Genomic DNA, 19,750 nt, shown 5'->3' on the forward strand with positions numbered 1-19,750 from the left:
ACGCCGGCATCTCCACATCATTGCTGATTATTGGCAGCATTTTGTGTTTGGGAATTAGAGCTGGAGATGGATGGTCAGTTCCCCTCTGTCCGGGGCTGGGGGATTCACACTCATTTCCCCAGGACACTCATTATCACCGCAACTTTACAGGAGAAAGTTCCCGCAAAAATCCACACGACAAACTATATTTAAAAATTATCCAAACTGGAAGAATTCAAAGATTTAATGGAGCGAGATAAAATAATGGAGAAAATATAATATAAAAGTTAACACGAAGAAAGTGAAGCAGTTCAGCAGTTAAAGAAAAGTACAATATGGACTAAATGGTAAAGGTTTATCAGTTGCAGAGGAACAGAAGAGGAAAGAGATTGGAACATTCTCGTTAACATATTGTCTCACTTATATATACGTATTGTATATTATATATACGTATTATATATGTACTATACATATGTATTGTAAATTATATATACATATTGTCTCACTGTATAATGTTGGTAAGTGTGAGGTTATCCACTTTGGAAGGAATAATAGTAAAATGGACTATCATTTAAACGGTGAAAAATTACAACATGCTACTGTGCAGAGGGACCTGGGGGTCCTTGTGCATGAATCACAAAAACTCAGTTTGCAGGTGCAGCAGGTAATCAAGAAGGCAAATGGAATGTTAGCCTTTATCGCGAGAGGGATGGAGTATAAAAGCAGGGAGGTCATGCTGCAACTGTACAGGGTACTGGTGAGGTCGCACCTAGAGTACTGTGTAGAACTTTGGTCCCCTTATTTAAGAAAGGATATATTAACTTTGGAGGGGGTACAGAGAAGGTTCACCAGCTTGATTCCGGAGATGACGGGGTTAGCTTATGAGGAGAGATTGAGTAGACTGGGCCTGTACTCATTGGAGTTTAGAAGGTTGAGGGGAGATCTTAGAGAGACATATAAGATAATGAAGGGACGAGACAGGGGAGAAGCAGCGATGTTATTTCCACTTACAATGGAAACAAGAACTAGGGGGCATAGCCTCAAAATATGGGGGAGTCAATTTAGAACAGAGTTGAGGAGGAACTTCGCCCAGAGGGTAGTGAATCTTTGGAATTCTCTGCCCAATGAAGCAGTAGAGGCTACCTCGTTAAATGTGCTTAAGTCACAGATAGATAGATTTTTAACCATTAAGGGAATTAAGGGTTATGGGGAGCGGGCGGGTAAGTGGAACTGAACCCACTATCAGGGCGGCACGGTAGCACAGTGGTTAGCACTGCTGCTTCACAGCTCCAGGGACCTGGGTTCGATTCCCGGCTTGGGTCACTGTCTGTGTGGAGTTTGCACATTCTCCTTGTGTCTGCGTGGGTTTCCTCCGGGTGCTCCGGTTTTCTCCCACAGTCCAAAGATGTGCGGGTTAGGTTGATTGGCCATGCTAAAAACAAAATTGCCCTTAGTGTCCTGAGATGTGTAGGTTAGAGGGATTAGTATGTGGATATGGGGGTAGGGCCTGGGTGGAATTGTGGTCGGTGCAGACTCGATGGGCCAAAATGGCCTCTTTCTGTACTGTTTCTATGATTTCTATGAAGATCAGCCATGATCTTATTGAATGGCGGAGCAGGCTTGAGGGGCTAGATGGCCTACTCCTGCTCCTATTTCTTATGTTCTTATGTTTCTATGTTCTTATTAGCAGGTTCAAGACTCTAGTCACAGAACTTTAAAACTTCATTAGAAATATAAATTGAGCAGAAAGGATGGTTATTAGGCACTGCAGTGCTGTCAGTAAGCAATGTCATTCAGCCAAACTCGTCCTCTCCCTATCTCTTTAAAGGTGGAAAACTGGAGCATCCTGTCTCCAAACACACCCCACCCTGTTCACACTGAGAATCCCAGGGAGGAGAACTGGGACATCTCGCCTCCAAACACATTCCACCCTGTTCAGACAGAATCCCAGGGAGGAGAACTAGGACATCTTGTCTCCAAACACATTCCACCCTGTTCATGCTGAGAATACAGTAAGAAGTCTCACAACACCAGGTTAAAGTCCAACAGGTTTATTTGGTAGCGCAAGCCACTAGCTTTCAGAGCACTGCTCCTTCATCAGATGACTCACCTGATGAAGGGGCAGCGCTCCGAAAGCTAGTGGCTTGTGCTACCAAATAACCCTGTTGGACTTTAACCTGGTGTTGTGAGACTTAGAAACATAGAAGACATAGAAACATAGAAACCCTACAGTGCAGAAGGAGGCCATTCGGCCCATCGAGTCTGCACCGACCACAATCCCACCCAGGCCCTACCCCCACATATTTTACCCGCTAATCCCTCTAACCTACGCATCCCAGGACTCTAAGGGACAATTTTTTTTTTTTTAACCTGGCCAATCAACCTAACCCGCACATCTTTGGACTGTGGGAGGAAACCGTGTGTTTATCACTGTGTTTATCCCAGTCCAACGGCAGCATCTTCACATCACACTGGGAATCCCAGGGTGGAGAACTGGGACAACCTGTCTCCAAACACATCCCACCCTGTTCACACTGAGAATCCCAAGGTGGGGAATTAGGACATCCAACTTCGAGAAAGCTGTGGTTTCAGAGCTCAGACAAGGGGCATCTTTGGAGACAGTTTGTCCCATTTGGCTAGTGGAAAGGAGGAAGCAGCAGAGGCAGCTGATGGGATTGTCTCAAGCTTAGTGACAAAGAAGCTCAATGAGCTCCTCACATTTATTATTGGAGGTGAGGATGGAGGAGACGGGGAGAGGGAGAGACCTTCAAAAGGAACTAACTTGTGATAGAGAGGTTAAGGAAATTCAACACTATTGAATAAATATCCAATTTATTTGAATTTCATCCAGAATATTACTATTCTAAATGGTTTGGAGTTTATTAACATCAACAAACCCCAATGCACATGGTTCAGTCCTGAGTGTGTTTGACAGCAATCCAATCAACGTTCTCACTTGTGAACTCACTGGTGTTTCAGCAGGTTGGATGACTGACTGAATCCTTTCCCACACTGAGAGCAGGTGAATGGTTTCACCCCCAGTGTGAATTTCCTGGTGTACAGTGAGTTGAGATGACCACCTGAATCCAGTTCCACAGAGAGAGCACCTGAACAGTCTCTCGTCAGTGTGGACACATTGATGGGACATCAGATTCCCAGAAATTTTAAAACACTTCCCACAATCTGGACATTTAAAAGGTCTCTCATCAGTGTGAACTTGCTGATGTTTCGGTCGGTGGGCTGATTGAGTGAATCCCTTCCCACGCTTGGAGCAGGTGTATGGTCTCTCCCCTGTGTGACTTTGCTGATGCACAGTAAGTTGAGATGATGTCTTGAACCCTGACCTGCAGTGAGAAATCTGAATGGTTTCTCATCAGTATGAGCACGTTGATGGGTCATCAGGTTCCTGGAACTTTTATAGCACTTCCCACAGTCTGAGCATTAAAAATGTCTCTCGTCAGCAGGTTGGATGACTGAGTAAATCCCATCCCACACAGAGCAGGTGAACAGCCTCTCCCCAGTGTAAATTTCCTGGTGTGCAGTGAGTTGTGATGACCATCTGAACCCCATCCCAGTGAGAACATCTGAACGGTCTCTCATCAGTGTGAACATGTTGATGGGACATCAGTTCCCAGAACTTTTAAAGCACCTCTCACGCTCTAGGCATTTAAAAGATTTCTCAACAGTGTAAATATCCTGGTGTCTTAGATGTGATGAACGAGTGAAATTCCTTCCCAACGCAGTGCAGATGAATGGTCTCTCCCCAGTGTGACTGCACCGATAAGTTTCCAGCACTGATAGGTAATCAAATCCCTTCCCACAATTCCTCCACATTGTGATCAGTGCTTTTTCTGTCCATTTCCAAAGGCTGATGATCCTCAGATCCTGATGAACTGAGAAACTATCAGGTCCTCGTGATATTTGGTTTTAGTTTCCTGACTGCAAATCCTCCCCTTCTAATAGCCCGTGAAATTGATTTAAATCAGTTAATAAGGGAGTGAGATTGAACCCACAAAAACAGGTTGTGAAATTGAGCAACAAAGTGTACATGCCTGCCCTGGATAAAACACAGTAAGAAGTCTCACAACAGCAGGTTAAATTGGTAGTAAAAGCCACCAGCTTTCCGAGCGCTGCCCCTTTGTCAGGTGAGTGGGAGTTCTATTCACGAACAGGGCAAATAAAGACTCAATTTACAAAATAATGAGTCTTTACAGGTCATCAAGTCGTAAAGGTACAGACAATATGAGTGGAGAGAGGGTTAAGCACAGGTTAAAGAGGTGTGTATTGTCTCCAGACAGGACAGTTAGAGAGTTTGCAAGCCCAGGCAAGTCATGGGGGTTACAGATGGTGTGACATGAACTCAAGATCCCGGTTGAGGCGTGGTACATTGGGGAGACCATGCAGGTGCTACGACAATGGATGAATGAACACTGCTTGACAATCACCAGGCAAGAGTGTTCTCTTCCTGTTGGGGAACACTTCAGCGGTCACAGGCATTTGGCCTGTTCTTCGGGTAAGCGTTCTCCAAGGCGGCCTTCACGACACACAACAGCGCAGAGTCACTGAGCAGAGACTGATAGCCAAGTTCTGTACACGAGGACAGCCTTAAGTCACACTATCTGTAACACACCCCCCCTGACTTTCCTGGGCTTGCAAAATCTCACACTGTACTGTTTGGAGACAATACACATCTCTTTAACCTGTGCTTAACCCTCTCTCCACTCACATTGTCTGTACCTTTAAGACTTGATGACTTGCATTATTTTCTAAATTGAGTCTGTGTCTTTATATGCCCTGTTTGGGAATAGAACTCCCACTCACCTGACGAAGGAGCAGCGCTCCGAAAGCTAGTGGCTTGTGCTACCAAATAAACCTGTTGGACTTTAACCTTGTGTTGTGAGACTTCTTAGTGGGCTTACCCCAGTCCAACGCTGGCATCTCCACATCTGGATAAAACAAACAGCAAAAATCAACTCTAATTGTTAAATCCAAGTCACTGCAGTCTTAGATGGAGGTGTTAAAGTTATTCTTTTTTCCTCCATACTGCATGTAAGCAGAGTGGAATTTTGTGGTAAATTAAAAGCAGGACAAAAGCTGGTGGTGATGACAGTCTGAAATCTAAACTGACCTGCAGAGCTGGAAGTTCAGTGTGAATGAAGTTACTGTGAAAGTCCTGGTCACCACACTCTGGCACCTGTTTGGTACACTGGAGGGAGAATTTAACATGGGCAATATGCCAAACCAGCACAAATTTCAGGTTGTGGGAGGAAACCCATGCAGATTTTATAGACTCTGTGCAGACAGTGACCTAAGACAGGCATTGAACCCAGATTCCTGGTGCTGAGATGCAGTGCAAACCACTGTGCCAAATTTCTCCACTGTTGACTGCTGAGTACTACAGGAATAATATCATTTAAACAACGATCTGGCTTTTACTGACGAGAATGCTCCTCTTGAGGAAAGAGGAGCATTACTGTGTGTTGGGACAATTTGTCTGACTGTTTGCAGCAGTGAATTATTCACTTCAGCCTGAAGTAATTCCATGTGTCAGGATGCAAAAAGTACACAAGACAAGCAACATGTGTTAAACGTTTATTATATAAAGAAACTTAAAACAATTACTAGGTTGTACAATCGCCAGCCACTTGCTGCCAAATCCTTGGGACTGAAATTTAGTTGTGGCTATTATGACAAGGAAGTTACCCACATGAAGCAGTTAATTGTGCATCAGTGGATATGTCAGGTCTTTGTCCAAGTCAAACAAAAATTACACCAATATGAAGCTATGACTTACTGACAGCCAGAAATCTGACAAAAACACTTCAAAGCTCAGTACTTTGTTTGGAGAGGAATGTGAAGCAAACAGGATAATTCAATCATTCAAAATGGTTTTGGACTATAGCAAGAACCATGGGGTGAAAAAGGGAAAGTGTTTCCCACTGGAGGACCTCCCACAATGAGAAATGAACACAACACTAGGAAAATGGAGCTGTGGGCTGTTCACTGCTGCAAGTTTCCACAATCTTGTGCTTGTCCATCTCAGACCTATGGAGAGAAGGAAAGAAAGGACATCAATCCAAATAATGACAACTGATATCCCATTCATAACCACCTCCTGCCCCCTTGTAGGCACCAGTCCCAAACACTGGAATATTCCTGCTTTGATGGATCAAATTTTTCCACCAATTTTGGTAAAAATTCAGTCCAGTATTAACAATGTACACGATGTAGTTTATTTTCCATGGGGAATTAGTCACCATATGTTACCTGCATCTAATTTCTGAGATTAGTGAAGTGTCAAGTACATTGCAGTGGGTCTGGTTTCAGATCCAATTGGCCGGAGGAAATGGTAGATTTCCTTTCCCAAATGAGTGAAATATGTCAATTGATCAGTAATGGGATCACCACCGCCACAACTGGCTTGCAATTACAGAATTTAAATACACTCAAATTCTAAAACCTGCTGTAGTGGGATTTGAACCCACGCCCAAGCATTAAGCTGGGCCTCAATTGCTGGTTCAGTAACATGCAAATTGTTGCCTGCTCATTATCTGTAATGGGAATGGAACCACAGCCTGTGGTTATGGATACTAAAGACTAAGAGCTAATTGGATTATAGCAAATCTATGCATTGACCAGTTCAGATCATGTAAAATAATTTGTGTTTATCCCAATCATCCAGCCCCATTAACCTAGCTTGTGTTAAGATACCAACATTGATTAGGAGTCCTCAGCTCCAGGGATTCAGGCGAGTGTGGAGTTTCACATTCTCCATGTCTGGGAGATGAACAGGTTACGACTCGATGAGCCAAATGGCCTCTGTGCTGTAGGGTTTCTATGATATGTGGATTGACCATGTTAAATTGGAGCCTGGGGGATGAGCAGGGTAAATATATGGAGTCATGGGCATAGGGCCTGGATGGCCGAATGGCCTTCTGCTACTGTAGGAATTCTATAATTATAGAAAAATGAATGAGTGGCCAGTGGTGTGGGGTCTGGTAATTGGAAGAGAATGAGAAGAGTGAATGGTGGGGTGCAGGAGGAGGCAGAGTTCTGAGAAAAGTTCTAAGGACAATGTTTTGTACCTGGTGTCTGACCCGCCGGCAGGCTCTTTCAGTCCAGTCCGATATTCAAATCTGTTAATAAACTCAGCCATCGAGACATATGGCTTAATCTGCACATCCTCTTGATTCATTCTCAGAAAGCCGCAAGACAGGTTAAATGGTTTTGGCACTGTGCATCTGCGGAATACATGTGTCTGGAATGACAGGAGCATTAGTGAATAACTTCAATTCAACTACATTGAAATTCAAAAACCTCACACCAAGGCTATTCATATGATCCTCAAAATAAACTTGTTCACCAGATAGTGCTCGGTGTCTCAGCCTTCAGGATGAAATGTTAACCATTTATTTATACGAGCATTTGAGCCTATTTAGTCCTTGCATTACTTGCATCTGCTGGTTACCACAAACTGTATTGATCATTATGTTTTGACCGTATGGACCCTGCATGATCAGAAGCATTTCTTCCCATTGCTTTGTGCCCTGAACTGAAGATAAAGTCCGGAGTCTCACACATAGGCTGGTAGACATGAAATAGTTCATTGGTTGGCTTCATTGTGGCAACTAGTTTATATTCCAGAGCAATGGAATTTCATTTTCCACCAGCTGCTATGTTGGGATTTGAACCCACCCCCCCAGAGCTTCAGTCTGGACCACTATTCCAGGCATTACACCTACACCATCACCAAAGAACAACTGGCTGCTATTCTGGCCAGGGTGATTCGAACACCATCTGGAAAAAGGCCACAGGTCACCTTACTTTCTCCCAATTTAGAGAAGATTAATCCATGTTGCTCATTTGATTTTTTTTTCCCCCCCAAAAAAACAGTATTATTCTGAAGCTTCCTGAATTCTACCATCGACATTCTCTGTTCCCATCCCCCCCCCACACCCAGCCCCTTCCCCACACCACTGAAGATCTATAGCTTCCTTTCTTACCTAAAAGCACCACTGATTGTTTGCATTGTGCAACATGTAGTGCCCCTAATGCCATCCAGACATGTTGGGCCTCTTGACAAATTGAGGACTCAATTATCGAAATGGTGTGGACAGTTTGTGGTCTCTGTACACATCGATCATTGCAGACTTAAAATTGGCCACAACAGTACTGCCCGTGTTAAAGGGAAGGGAGCTCAAAGCTGCTGGGGTGGAGCTGAGATTTTGGGAAGTGTGCTTGGGTAGTAAATGCCTAAAAACATTGAAGGATAATCATGCCTGGCAAATGGACCAGAACATCCCTGAAAATACCATTTACAGGATGTGCATATCACTGGCTCGACCAGCATTTATTTCCCACCCCCAATTGCTCAAGGTGGCGGCGGCGAATTGCCTCCAACAGGAGCTACTGAACTTGGCAGGTTATGTTTCTGGTATTTCACAGGAGTTTCCTTGGGGCCTCACTTGCTGGAATGATAAACTAGAGCAATATTTCCATGTCTCGGTTGTAATTATATGGATATTAATAGAGAAATGGAAAAAGCTGGTGAATTTCAATGTCAGCAAGGAGAACACTTCTTCCATTTCAGGAAAGTGGAGGTTAAGAATTGACAATTTTACAGACCCCTGGTTAGACTACAGCGAGAAAACCATTCTCTTCTGGGCATGACTGGCCTTTGCTTTTGATCCAGGATGACAGGCAGGTGATTAATATTTAAACTGGCTGAGAAGGAGGCCCCATTATTGAATATTAAAGGCAGACAATTTTCATTGGGTCAGAAGTGGACAATGTCTATCATCCAAAGAGATGCATCAAATCCAGTTTCAGATCTCAGTCTTTCACTATTTTGAATATTCCCTTCCAAGTCCTGAAATGATGAGCTAGTCTGCATCATCCTAACAAGCTGCAGTACCCAACCACTGGATGTTTTAACTACACTAACCCTTCCGTCATGTACTTCCAATTCCCAGGTCTGGCAGACCAGGCTTGGGCACCAGATTTCTTCAAGAAAAGAAAGAGCATCTTAGATTCCTCACAGCATTAGTCAAACTTTTGTACATTACTCACCGAGGGTGGATACTTGCGGAGCTGCTGGATGAAGTTGAACTCTCTATATGGTGTATCTGATCCGGATTGCCTGTGAGCGTTGGCTGATGTGCTTGTGTGGAGCGGAGTGTTGACAGGAATGGTAAGTTGGACAGAATTCCTTCTCATCCTCCTGTGCTGACCTGGAGAGAAACCAAAAACAAGGGGAGAACATTGGCTTCCTTGCAAAAACCTAAATTTCACTTGGCATTCTGAAACCAGACTAAATCCCCATAGTGTCTCAAGTCTGCTGACTTTGGCAGCATCTTACGCAGCTAACCTCACCCCGCTGCCCTATGCCTGCAACCCCATCATTTTCCATGCCTATTCCACCCAACTTCCACATCTTTGGCCTATGGGAGGAAACCAAGCAGACACAGGAAGAGCAAGCAAACGCCACACAGACAGCCAAGGCTCAGGTTCCTGGAGCTGTGAGGCAGCAATGCTAGCTATGGGTGTAAACTTCCAAGCCAACTCCCTTTTGTTTTCAGTGAAACCTTGACTCAAACTACAAGTAAACTCTTAATATCAACCCACCACAATCTGCAAGCCTCTGGATTCCTTGGGTTTTCATTCTGGCTAATACCTCCATTATATAAACCAAATCTCGAATCAAATTCCTACCACAAACATTAACTTTCTCAGATCCATATTGACTGCAAGTCCACAACTGAAACTTTGCCGCTAACATATGGGAAAAGGAAGAAACATCCCAAACCTGATGCCTCAGGAAGTTAAAGTTAGAAACAAAATAACTGCTCAAAGGCAGAAGAGCAAAGTTCAATTGTATAGGGACAAGAAAAATTCTGCTTTTGACTTCAGCACCTTCCCTGCTCAGTCTCATTGCATCATTGTATTAACTGAAGTGGTTCAGATCCCAAAGACAATTGGAAACACCCTTGATAGGAGGATAATGTACCACAATGTGATCTGAAGACCCATAATGGAGATCAGATATACTCATGCCAGGAAACCAATACATTAGTGATGGGCTGAAGTGATGAGAAAAGAGCAATTTACTCAATAGATGAATCTTCTGCTTTGGCACAATTGTGTTGCCTGGCCTAATGACTTTCGGACTAGACTTCAAAGAGCAAATACAGTGAACACTCAGCCATCGTACTTGGCTTGTTTAATAGGGGATACAAGCTTTGCTGTGCTCTCCTCCCCAGCTGAATTACTAGCAAAAACATCTGCACTGAGCCAGTTTGCAGTCTCAGTTGTAAATATTAGTCTCTTATCAAATGTTTTAATCCCAGGAGAACACGTCAGTGAAAATGCTGGCTGCAGCAATGAGTCTTGGAATGATTGAAGGAATGTCAACCTGTCACTGATTTATAATGAGACAACCTCCATCCAAATGGGCTTTTACAATTCAATAAGCTAGGCTAGAATTGCTCCTGCCACCCACTAATAGATGAGCGACTGCAAACCAACTGGACCACATCTAAAACAGTCAATGAAATACAATCGAGAATCTAACTTGATTGACTCTTCCAAACAAGGTTAATCTGGATAGAGCTTGACAGCCAACACCAGTTTACCTGTTCCAGCAAGGGCCCGGTGTAGCATTTGCTGGTTGCGCTTGATAAGTTCTGCCATCTCCTTCTGCAAGCGAGAGATTGTGGCCATTTCCAATTCTTCTGAACTTACTGGCTGCTGGAACCTTTGTCGTCTAGAGAGAAAGGACAGGCAGAGCTGTCACAGATTAGACCAGGTAGGCATGGCAGATTTCCTTTCCTAAAAAGGGCAATAGACATTAACCAATTTAACCCTTTTGGGTTCAAATGAAAATCTGGCCTTGGCCTCTATTACTGGTTGTGCGACTTGAAGAGGTTGAGTGAATTGAAAGGACAGCTTGTGACCAGTTTACTAAACTAATGACACGTTAATTGTAAAGTCACAAGGGCCTGAAAGTAGAGAGACACTTTTCCTGGAAGCACCAGTCTGGGGAGTCAGTCAAGTACATTATTGGGAGGGGAGGGGGAGAAAAGAGTACCTTGGTCTTTACAAGCTGCATCGCGAAAATCCAACCAGCCTACCATTGTCAGAATAAGTCAGACAAGTCTCAAATCAAACAGGAATGGACACAATGAAGATGCTCTGACAAGACCTTACCCGAGCACTGTGGGGGTTCTTGGTGTAGTCAGATTGACTCTCCCATATCCAGCTCTCGGCAGCTGCTCCGTATTTATTCTACTGGAATATTAAAACAATGAGATACTGCCTAGGAAAGACTGATACAATAGACGGCATTACTATATTCCTGGATGACCCTCATACACAAGTGAATCTCTTATCTACCCGATTAGAGATTAATAAGCCATTAAAGTGGTTAGCAGGGTCCTTAAGGGAATTGGTTGAACAATGGCATAGTCACTTATTACTGGATCTAAACAGGCCAAAGATGAATCTTTTAAGTAATTATTGCCATGCTTCTTTCTGAAGATAGAAAAGTTTGTCACCAGTCTGAACCCAGAACTGTCAATAGACAGCACATGCAAGGAGAACATTCATCTCCAATCCATTGGGCATCGCTGGAGGCTTTTCAACTGCTCCTTTCACAGATCCTCACATTCAATTTTAATACCATTCCCTTCATTAAAAGGCATATTCACATTTAGGAAATGCACCGCTAATAGTAAAGCTCTTCAAATGTATTGTTAGTATGGCTAGAGAGAATAAATTCAAAAGAATCACAGCCTAGCTGACCACAATCCAATCCCAATGGTTACCCATTACATACCAGGTCCAATAAAATTGTAACTCGATTTCATGAGCAGCTAGTGGACAGTTCTGGACAATCCCAAGATATTTACCAGACACCTAGTCAATTGTTTGAATCGGCACAAGGAATCTCTGCAGGACATTATCTCTAACCTGCCTGTATTTCTAGCATTTCAAAGCAGCTGTCTGTGTGCTGATACGAGAAGCCCAGCGAGGCAAGTTTAATGGTCGATGACTGTCTTCGTAGAATCCCTACAACACAGAAGGAAGCCATTCGGCCCATTGCACTGACCACGATCCCACCCAGATCCTATTTCCATAACCTCACATTTACCCTGCTAAACCCCCTGACATTAGGGACCCAAGGCTACAATTTGTCCCTGGGGCAGTGAAGCTGTAGTTCTAACCACTTTGCCACCATGGTATATTCAAATCAGGGAGTGTGGTCAAGTAAACTAACTCCATGATGCTTTACATAATGGTTTTTAACACTTCATTATAACGTACAGATATATAAACACAAGTACCTCAGACTTGACCCTCCCTTGCCCATTCACTCTGAAGCATCTCCAGCACATGTTCCCTCCCTGAAAGCAGTGTCCAGAATAAAGAGCAACTATTAATCGCACTGATCTCAGAAGCTCTGAACTGATGGGTTTCTTGAAGTGTGGGTACCGGATACAAGGTAGGAGGAACCAGAAATTTTCATTTGAGGGAACTAATGACAAAACCAGTCAGATCATTATGTTCAAAATCAATGTATTGTAAGCAATCTTATAAACGGACTGAGTGAAGACATTCCTTCGAAAAAGGCTGGCAGTACCAGGATATAATTTTCCACTTAAAATCCCTGAAGAGGAACACAATCCAGAAAAGGCAAAACTGCAACCAAGGGACAGAAAGTCACCAATCATCCAGCTCGGAAACACGATTGCTTGAACTATTATGTCACTAGTTAGAAAGTTTAGCATCACTGGTATTTGAACAAGGTTTCCCTGGTGAAGCAACATCAAGCACCAATTTCATTGGAGCAGGGGTGTGGCAACTTGCTGTGTTTGAATTGAGGCAGTGGATTGGGTGCCAATTGGCTGCTTAGTCTTGGATGGCGTTGAAATCATCTCAAGTGCATGGGATTGTGGGTTGAGTATCGAGATGGATAGAAAAATTGGTTGGCCAACAGGAAAGCAGGTAGAAATAAATGGGTGATTTTCCAAATGCCAAGCAGTGACAAGTGGGGTACCGAGGGATCATTGCTGGGACCCCTGCTATTGATTTAGATGAGCAAACTAAAGTAGTTTCTTCAAAATTTGCAGATTGCACGAAGCTGGGTGGTAGGGTGAGCTGTGAGGAGGATGCAGCCATGCTTCAGTGTGATTTGGACTAGCTGAGTGGACAAAAAGGGATAAATGTGAAATAATCTACTGGTAACAAGGAAGACAGATTATCTGAATGATAGACAGGAGTGTGCAAAGGGACCTGTGTCCTTGTGCACAAATCACTGAAGGCAAGCATGCAGGTGCAGCAGCTGGCTTTGAAGGCGGTGATGCGCAATAAATCGCACGGGAGGCAGGATGTACCCAGGAAATAAAGGCTTTTATTGCCAACGATAACGGAGCTACTATATACAATCCCAGACTAAAGGGTCACCAGGCAGAGCAGTGACCTTTATACCTCTCCCAGGAGGCGGAGCCAACTGGGGTGTACCATAGGACTATATTAACAGGTAGAACAGCCCAACCCTAACCCCAACAGTAACATATCTACAGACTCAGTGCTGGCCAGACCATGGCTCAGCACTACTGGTGGTAACCAACAATGGTTCACCACAGGCAGCAAATGGTATGGTGGCCTTCCAGCAAGAGCACAGGAGCAGCAATGTGTTGCTGTAATTATCTAGGACCTTGGTGAGCCACAGCTGGAATATTGTGTGCAGTGAAAGTTTACCAGATTGATTCTTCACCTGGAGTGTAGCATGCCTGTGAAATTCACAGCCACAGGAAGTTGAAGACAAAATATTGCACATATTCAAGTATATTGATATTGCTCTTGGGGCAAATGGGATGAAAGGATAAGGTGGGGCGAAGAGGAGAAGGAGGCAGGATCACACTATTGAGTTGAACGATCAGCCATGATCACAATGAATGTCAGAGAAGGCTCAAGAGCCAAATGGTGGCCTCCCGCTCCTATTTCCTATGTTTATATATGTAGGAACTGGATTAGTCTCGGAAAACAGAGTACACCATTCCGCTTATAGGCCCTGGCAGATGAGAAAGAGGCTCAAGAGTCAGCAGCTCTCGAGTTACTAGTCACAGAACTGCAATGTGACTTCTTATAGCAGTATTTACATGGCTTGTTCAGATTTGGTCAATAATAACCCCCAAAATGTTGGTGTGGTGATCCAAAGAGTGCTGCTGGGCAGCATGGTGGCACACTGATTAGCACTGCTGCCTCACAGCACCAGGGTTAAAGTCTGGCCTTGGGTCACTGTGCAAACACCACACAATTCTCCCCATGGGCATAGGTTTCCTTCCACAATCCAAAGATTTACAGGTTTGGTTGATTGGCCATCGTGTCAGGGGGACTAGTAGGGCAAGTGTGGTGGTATTATGGGAATAGGGCCTTGGTGGGATTGTGGTCAGTGCAGACTAATTGGGCCAGATGGCCTCCTTCTGCACTGTAAGGATTCTATGATTCAATGCAATTAACAACAACAAGGCCATTAAATGTCAAGGGTAAATTTTAGATTCTTTGCCACATTCCATACACAAGTCCAACCTGAATGTGAAGGTCTTGTTGGACGTTGACCCTGATGGATGTCACAGGAAGTAATATCTCATTTAACTGTATACTGGATGATTGAGTCCAGTAGCTACTTAAAATAACCTGAATTTCATTAGTCATTAATGGGATGAAGTAATCAGTGGCTGGGTCTGCCTTTATTGTCCATTTTCAATAGCCCTTGAACTGAATGTGAAGTGGGATGGGTGGCATTTGTGTTGCATTTCTGCTGCCAGATGTAGGAAAGACCAGATAACAGCAGATTTTTTTCCTTGAAGACATTAGTGGATTTACCATGGTCATTAGGTTTTTATAGATTCAAATCTGGGTGCCCAGAGCTTTACACTGCGTGTATGGATTACTAACCTAGTGACAATACCACTGCACAACCACCTCCAAGTGCACAAACCTTTGCAATGTCCAATATTGCCAATACGTCAGCGGTCAGTCACTCCAATGCCTGCCATGATTTACCACTCAATTCCTCATATTGAAAGCTAACCATCATCCAATTCTCCAGGCAAAAACACCACCAAGCCATGGTCAATTCAATTTAACCTGATAAACCTTGGTCCTTGTCTAACTCAAACTATAGCCTTGTGATCAATGCTAAAATTTTCAACATGAGATCACAACCAAGCAGTTTTTAAACTCGAGACGGTCGGCTCCAGCCTTGCCTGACCCCACAAGACACTCAATGGTACTTGTCCTCACGTAAACCGTGGAAAGTCTGAGGGGAGAAATTTGGAAAACACAGGCTGACTGATTCAGGAGAACACATTTCAGACTCTACAGCTGAAAAGTTCAGTTGCAAGATGGAATGGGTGACAAATACAAAGGAGGGCATCAGTGAATATTACTTACGAGTTCTGCTGGGTGGGACTGGCAGTACCTCCTGTAGACCGTCTCCAAGCCACTTGAGGCAGCGAGTTCAAGGGTGCACTGGGAGTTCCAGCATTTGTGTCTCTGCCATCTGCAAAGAGCAGGAGAAATCAGATTGGGCCGAGACCATTAATACAACAAATTAGACCTCTGATGAAGAGTCATCCAGGCTCAGGATGTTGGCTCTATAATTAGATCTGCTGAGATGTTGTATTGTTCGCTGTTGTCCAACTGGATTGACACATTGAAGAAACACCCACACCCTGTCTAAGTTCAGTGTCAATGCTGATGTACAGGTAATCAGAATTCTACAGTGCAGGAGGCCACTCAGCCCATTGACTCTACACTGACTACAATCCTACCCAGGCCCTATCCCCATAACCCCATGCATTTACCCTAGCTAGTCCCCCTCACACTAAGGGACAATTTAGCATAGCCAATTCACCTAACCCACACATCTTGACTGTGGGAAGAAACCTGAACACCTGGTTGTTCAGAGGAGCCCGACTCAAATGTCAGGCAGTTACAGCTGTTCAGAGGGGAATTCAGTAGAAGGAAGATAGGGCTTCACAAGCAGCCACAATTATAAAACGCATCGAACAGTATTACACCAGAGGTACAGTTTGGTGCATCACGTCTACAGTGTGACCAAGTACCAAATCGATTCCAATCCAAGTTTCCAGTCTTTGCTCCATAGCCTTGAAGTCGGGAATGGGTTAATGAACTTCTATACTCGAAGTGTCAGTGACCTCTGATATTTAGAGCTCGAGAGAAATACTGTAGAACTCATGTTTACGTCAAGGTGTTTTCATGCTCATGTTTCCAGAACAGATAAGAGCACAGCTGTAGTATGTTTTTCTGTTCAAGAATGTGGCTAATCCGCCATTTTGTATTCTTTAATTATGTATTGTTGTGTAACAATGGAAGCCTATGTCTAGGCCTTGTGACGTATAATGATACCTTCATATATATTCATCATAACCTGTACTGATGTACATTATACAAGTAACTACAAACTTATATAAATTGTTGTATGCCAATTAACTTATTTGTGCAAAGACTACCTTTGTACGTTAGTAAGATACCCCACCTGTGCTCAGAGAACAACACTCATGGCCTTGGGATAACTGAAGAAAAACACCAAGGCAGCAAGGTTCACACAGGATGATGTGCAACCGCCTGGGAAACTGCGTACGTGCAAGGTGGGGTATAAATGTATGTGTTTAGCCTGTATTTGCTGAGACATCGGAGGCCATGTTAGGCATCAGACACTCCCACAATTGTGCAAATAAACCAAAGTATTTTGACCTACGAATACACAGGAGGTATCTTTACCTGTGACAGCCTTGTATTCTACAGAGTTTCAAGAGCTCATCTAAATGCTTAAAATGTTGAGATAGAATCCCGACAGTGCAGAAAGAGGCCATTGGGCCCATCGAGTCTGCACCGACCACAATCCCACCCAGGCCCTATCCCCACACATTTACCCACTAATCCCTCTAACCTACACATCTCAGGACACTAAAGGGGCAATTTTAGCACAGCCAATCGACCTAACCCACACATCTTTGGACTGTGGGAGGAAACCCACACAAACATGAGAATGTGCAAACTCCACACAGACAGTGACCCAAGCTGGGAATCGAACCCAGGTCCCTGGAGCTGTGAAGCAGCAGTGCTAACCACTGTGCTACCATGCCACCCATGGTTCCAGCCTTCACCACCCTTTCTAGGTTCCCACAAGCTCAGGATTTTCCCCCTTAAATCCCAAACAAATTTCCTGTCTCTTATTGCAACAATCACAACTAGCTCCAATAAAATTCCAGAAACAGCCAAAAACTGCACAGGGTATTCCACTTCTAATCAGCCCCAATATCACCAACAGCCCAGTAGGATTAATAAAAATGGAATTCGGTTGGAGATTGAGACACAGTGATTGTTAACATCACTCCAATGGTCATTATAGATTACAGGGGAGATAAATTGAAAGTATCAAAGACAAAAGTTTTACCTAAATATGTTGGTTTGGTTTAACTTTCAGAAAACCCATCACCGACCCAAGTTTAGAGATGACCAATTTGGAACTAATTAATGACATTTGCATTAGTCAATTCACAGGTAAAAGTCATAGCAAAGTTACTCAAGACTAGAACAATGACTTGGAGTTTACATTTGGTAAGGTCATTTGGCCAATTCTATGTATATTTAGTTGCACCTGAGCCCAGTTAAAATGTTGAAACACTTCAAGAAATGCACAATACTTGAGGGCACAAGGGAAAGGCAGTCAACAAGTGACCAGGAAACAGAAGCCCAATTCTTCACCCAAATACCACCTTTAGTGCAAAGAGAAACTACCCATTACCCAATAGGCAAAAAAGTAATTCTGTTTCTCATCTTACCATGCTCATAGCAGACCATCCACCACTAAAGTAAAAATTAACATTCAAGGCACAGTCACGAACATGGAAGCAATAGAAATAGCTCATACCAGCTATAGTGAATTTCTCCAAGTGAATCAGTGGCAAAATCACAGCCTTTGGCACTCCATATTTCCCAGGGGCAGAGGGTAATTTCACTTCAACACTTCTCTCCATAACCGAGAATTCAATCTTTATCAAAAAAAATCTGTCAAGTTCAAATGTCTGCAAGCATACAACAGCAAGAGAGCAAAGAAAATCAATGCATTTCCATCCACCTAGAAATCCAAGAAACTTTCCCAAATTTCAGCAGGTCATATCATAGGACGTGAAAATTAACAACAGCGTGGAACACAGTCCATAACTAGAACATTTAAACAACAGATTCAAAGCTCACCAAAAGAAAGTATTCAGATTCGAAAACAAAAACAGTCGCCTCCTCAGAGATGTCTCTTGCCTCTTTAGCAAAGCTGCAAACAGTGTTACCAGCAAGAATTACACAGCACACTAATCTCACCCACCCTGAACAACAGCAGCCAATATACTGAACACCTCCTCACTGCTCACACAAGCTTTCTGCCATTCCAATGCTCAATTGACCAATCAAATCTCAACTTCAATCAGACCCTATTAGGCAGCCCTGGTCATTGATGTCAGGTTGCTCTCCGTCAATGGCTGGGGCTGTTGTTTGAGATGAAACACCGAGTCGGAGAGAGTGGGATTGAAGCCGCTTCACACTCACTGGCTGCATTTGATGGAGTAATCAGGGCGACACTGGGATTGCCCAGAGCTCTCAAAACAAATCAGCAACATCATTCCCAGCACGAATAGAAGATTGCCCACACAAATCAAGAAAACACCCAACATTATCACGAAGACAATCTGAAACAGGATTGATTATTAATGTTTAAAAAGTGTTTTGTATCTGTCACTGGGAGAGAATGGAACTCGATTAGATTCAGAAGCTCAGTGACTTAATGGCATGGATTTCAGAAGCTTCCACTGCACGCTACTGAGTAATTATTCATTCCCACATTATCTTCTCCATGATCTGACCAGTCTCCCGTGATTTCATCTAGGGTACACGGAGAGAGATGGTGGGACCGTTTTAGTGAGGACCGGGATCATCTATCAAATGATGGACAGCTGGCTCGGTAGCGGCACAGTGACTTTGGAAAGAATAACGGAGATGATGAAATAAATTAAGTGGTTTAAGGCGCTGGATTAAGGCTCCAGTCTCCGTGGAGTTCAAATCCCACCGCTGCCAAACTTTCTGCTGCAGTTACAGTGCTGTATTTTGGCATAGGAGAGTGTCTAAATTACAGGGTGAGTGCGATTAGTTGGGTCAGAATGCCCTTTTTCTCAGCCTCTTTGAATAGCTGTAGTCTTGGCCGAGTGGTTAAGGTGATGGATTTGAAACCAGGTTAGAATTGTGGCAGAATTCTTAATTCTTACACTTCAATCTCCTGGTAATAAAGACCAAAATGCCTATTCACCACTTTGAACATCAACACTTATAACTTTCTCACCCTTTTCAATATAATGGATACAGAGCCAACCCGGATTGACATGCCAAAAGGAGTGCCAACCTTTGAAAGTATTGAAAAGGCCAGGCGGGCTCAGGGGATGCCTTTCATTCAAAAATAGGTTGCAGGCTTGGAAGACACAGCACAAAGATATAGTTCACAGATCAAAGGGGAGGAATGTATGAGTAGCCACTAATTATCCTTGCATGGATCTTTTTAATCAGATGGTGTGTCGTTCAATAAATTATTCAATATTAAATAAAGCCTCAATGTTCTGGAAAAAAAAAAGTCCTGTTCTTCCTACTTTACATATAAAGCTATTCGCTCTTTCCACAATGAAATCTTCTTGCCCAT

General features: G+C 43.5%; 1 protein-coding gene across 1 annotated transcript in view; it reads left to right on the top strand.

Moving 5' to 3' along the window:
- LOC144480958 (uncharacterized) overlaps window positions 1-19,750 on the top strand; it is a 123,368-nt gene that overhangs the window by 70,153 nt on the left and 33,465 nt on the right. The gene's annotated exons all lie outside the window — the stretch shown is intronic.

Source organism: Mustelus asterias, chromosome 30, assembly GCF_964213995.1.
Source record: "Mustelus asterias chromosome 30, sMusAst1.hap1.1, whole genome shotgun sequence".
NCBI lineage: Eukaryota > Metazoa > Chordata > Chondrichthyes > Carcharhiniformes > Triakidae > Mustelus > Mustelus asterias.